Source organism: Lipotes vexillifer, unplaced genomic scaffold, assembly GCF_000442215.2.
Source record: "Lipotes vexillifer unplaced genomic scaffold, Lipotes_vexillifer_v1.1 scaffold4, whole genome shotgun sequence".
Classification (NCBI taxonomy): domain Eukaryota; kingdom Metazoa; phylum Chordata; class Mammalia; order Artiodactyla; family Lipotidae; genus Lipotes; species Lipotes vexillifer.
This window is the reverse complement of record NW_006785876.1, coordinates 1,374,268-1,378,200: the sequence shown is the minus strand read 5'-3', so window position 1 is coordinate 1,378,200 and position 3,933 is coordinate 1,374,268.

The following is a 3,933-nucleotide window of genomic DNA, read 5'->3' as shown; positions in this document are numbered from 1 at the left end:
TGCTGACACCAGGCCCAGCTGGTGCAGAAAGCTGGGCCGAAGACTGGGGCGCTTTTATTACAATGCGTATGGCAGGTTACCAGTTATACGTTTCTTTCGCATATATTATTCCCTCAACACTCCTGTAAAGTACCCAGAGTCAAGAGTGTGATCCCCCTTTTGACAGGAGAGGAAACTGCTCACAAATGGCAGAGCCAGGAGGACCCTGGCCTCCCGTGCTCTCTCCACTGGGCCATGCTGTCTGGAAAGCCACCCTGCTGGCGGGTGTTTTCTCTTGGCCTCCACCCTCCCTGCAGCTGGGGAGCTTTGTTCTCCAAACAAACAGCAGCCTGGAAGTAATTCATCAAAACAAACAGAAATTTGAGGGTTCAATTTTTATTCTCAAGGGAAGGAAAATAATCCCAGGTTCTTAGTGACCATGGGGCCACAAGGAAGCTGAAAAACAGGGTGACAAAGGGGTCCCTCTCCGGCCAGGTCGGGGCTGAGAGGCAGCAGGTGCAGCCTCTCCCAATGCACAGATGGCCCAGGTCCCACCGCGCAGCGCTTTCTACACAGCCCACTTATCAGGCCTCCCTGGCAGGCAAACACACAGGCTGGGGCCCAGGCACTTCCCCAGCCAAAGCAAACACTCCCTCTCCCCTGGCCTGGGCCCCTCTGCTCTTAATTTAGCGGCGCTGTCTGCCTGGGCTCCTTCAGAAGTGCTCATTACGGGGAATTTGTGACTGTCAGCCTGGGAGCAGCGGCCCAGAAAGAGTGATTTAACACAAGCCTCGCCCAACTTGTCCAGCTCTTAGACTTCACCAAGGGCCAGGATGAATCTACTTGACTTAGGATTCGTGGAAAAGCTGTGGAGCATTTAAATCCCTGCCAGGGGCGCACGTGGACAGGTGCATCTCCCCCGTAAGGGGCGTTAGTCATCCATGGTGTCAAATCTGCTGTTTCTAAACTGCCAAGGATGGCTTTAAGAGATTAACCCCTTTCTAGAGTGCCTTTTTTTTTTTTTTAATCATCTTCCTTAATCCCTGAGTTTGGAAGCATTTCTGTCTGCGCGGGAACCTTGGTGTGACCCCCATGACCACGACGCCCTCTTCCCCAGCTGGTGCCAGGAAGAGGCTCCAAAGCCCCCTGAGCTCCCAACCCCACCACCTCTGTTCTGAAAAAACCCCAGCTCTCCCCTTCAGTCAGGAGCCCTCCCAGAGAAGTGGAAAGAACACAGATCTGGGAGGGAAGAGACCCAAACACAAGGGCTGTCTCCGCCATGGGAGACCTTGGGCAGGTCACCTCCTCCAGCCTCCCTGTCACATCTGTCAAGTTCAGATTCCACCTTTGCCTGGGTGGTCAGCCTCTCCTGAGATAACGTCCATAAAAGTCCCCTGTAAACTGCTAAGCGCCAGGGAGCCATCATCGGGGAAGTTGGCCTCTGTGCTGAGAACTGGTCCAACACAGAGCAGTGATTGTTTTGTAAAGGGTGCAGCAGTACCCTCCATTCTGGGAATCTACAGTCACAAAATCCCAATGTAGGCTGAAGAGCTCCATTAATTAAATAAGGTTCATAAAGTAAAGAGTGGACTGGAAATGGCACATCTGTCGTGGGTTGAGGTCCATCTGTGTGAGGAGCTGTGTCTTGGTGACTTGCACACTCTGAGCCCAGCCCTGCGCCGTTTCTTCTCGGCCCCAGCCCTACCCCCCAGTCATCACCGCAGGCAACTGTCTGCGGGGAAAGTGACAGCCCGGGGGTGGGAGCTGGCTCAGACTCCTTCCCACTAATCCTGGCCCTGGGTGCTTGTCCGTGGGGCAGAGGAAGCATCAGACCCGTGACTTACTCAGCAGCCACATGCCTGGTGGTCCCCGGTACCTGCCCTCGCCAGTCCTTGGAATAGAGAGATGAAAGCAATGGGTTTCGGCCCGGCTGTTCCTCAGAATCGCCCGGACCCACCCCGGAGATTCTGATTTAACCCATCCTGGGAGTGGCCTGGGTAGGAGGATTCCAAAGGGCTCCCCAGGGGTTTCCAGTCTGCAGCAGAGCTGGGAACCATGGGTCCAGGGTGCCTATTGCACATTACCTTCCCACGGTCTGGTGTGTCTGACATTCCCCCTTCCTGTCCTGGGATTCAATCAGGACAGCTAGGAACGTCTTAAAAATAAGGACCATCTCCATTTAATTAAACAGTGAGGCCTGCCTGGGGTCTTGCACACAGAACTAGGTCTGAAGGACCAAGGGCTCACAGCCTTGAATTGTTATCAATCGCTTCCTCCCCATTATCTCCCACATTCAGTGTGTTGCAGAGAATTACCGATTCTCCCCCAGCAACAGCAAGTGGACCACGCCCACACTCTCCCACTGCCGGGTCCCCACGGCCACACCCAGCTGCCCATGCTGCCTCACCCCTCAACCTCTCTGCCTGCTGCAATTTTTTTTTAACACTGCGTTCTTTACCTGAGAATCTTCAGAAATTCCCTTTTGCCCTTATTATGACAGCCAAACTTTAAGCAAATTAACTGCACGTCGCTCACACTAGTTCTCACACTTTTCTGGTCCGGTGAGTCTGGGTGGGGCCCAAGATTCTGCATTTCTTAACAAGCTCCTGGAGATGCCAATGCTGCTGGTCCGTGGACCACTCTTTGTGAAGCAAGGAGCTATGCTAGCTACGTTGCTTTTTCCAGCTACGTTGCTTTTTCCAGGTACCTTGTCTGCTCCAGCGATTTGGAAATGAGGAAGTGAGGCCCAGAGAACAAACATGTTTCGCCCAAAGTCACACCATGGGTTGGGGACCATCCTGGCTAGAACTCAGGGGTCCTGCTTCTTAGTCTAGAGAACCCTTCTCCATATCCAGCTATGGGAGGCTACAGGATGGAGCCACGTGGTCAGGAGGAACCATCATGGAATATAATGAACATCTGGGGCAAAAAGAAAGGAGAGAATCTCTGTGAGAATTAAGTAGGAGGGTCAGTGAAAATCGTGGTATAGGAGAACGAGGGTGGATCCTGACTCAGAGAGATGAAACCTTTGCAAAGGGGAGTAAACGCAGCCCTGAGAGGTTAGGCCCTGAGAGGTGCCTTGCCCGACACCCAGAGTGGTGACCTGCAGCCTCCTCCCCTTGCCTTTCCGTCCAGGAGGGGTCTGTGCTCCACACACGGCCTAACCAAGAACACTTGTCTCCTTTCAGGTTTCCGATAAGCGTCCACCATGCACTGTGGCAGCAAGAACGGAGTACAGATGAAGGCCTTGTCTTCAGCAGTGATCTGTGGGCTGCTGGGGGCAACCGGTGACTTTGATTCTGGTGGAGGGGCTACTTCTGTAGGATGACATCTTGGAGGCTGCCAGTGAGGCTGGGGCCAGGCGTACGGTGCTATCCTTGCTGTGGGTGCTGGAGCTGCTGGCAGCCAGGCAATGCCAGGGTGCTGGGGCGGGATGAGGGCTTTAGCTCACTCTAGTGGTGGTGTTTCACGCAGACGATCAGAAACTTTGGGATTATGAAACAGTACCATCCTAGTGTAGTGGCAGGGGAAGCTCACACTGGTAGAATGAGGGGGAAATAATAACGGGTTATTTTTAGCTACTTACCCACCCGCTCCACTGCCCCAGCCCCGGGTTGAGAAGCCCAGGAAAGGCTGGGGCAGGCCACACAGCAGGTCAGAGCCAAAGACAAGGCAGTGGAATCCAGGGCATCTGGATGGCCAGTCCTGACCTCCCAGGCCGGACCCTCCACCATGGCCTGGACGACCCGTAGGCAGTGCCTGAATCAGCTGTATCTCCAGGGGACCACCCCCGTTGCCCCACTGCAAGGTCTAAGGACATGGCAGCACCCAGAGAGCAGTGGACGGCTCCGGGAGCTCTGCAGAGAGCTGAGAGGGGCAGTGTGGGTGCCCTGGGCCTCACCTTCACCCCGCCTCTTAGGGCTCTGCAGAATTTGGGCCGATTCTCCCCACTCC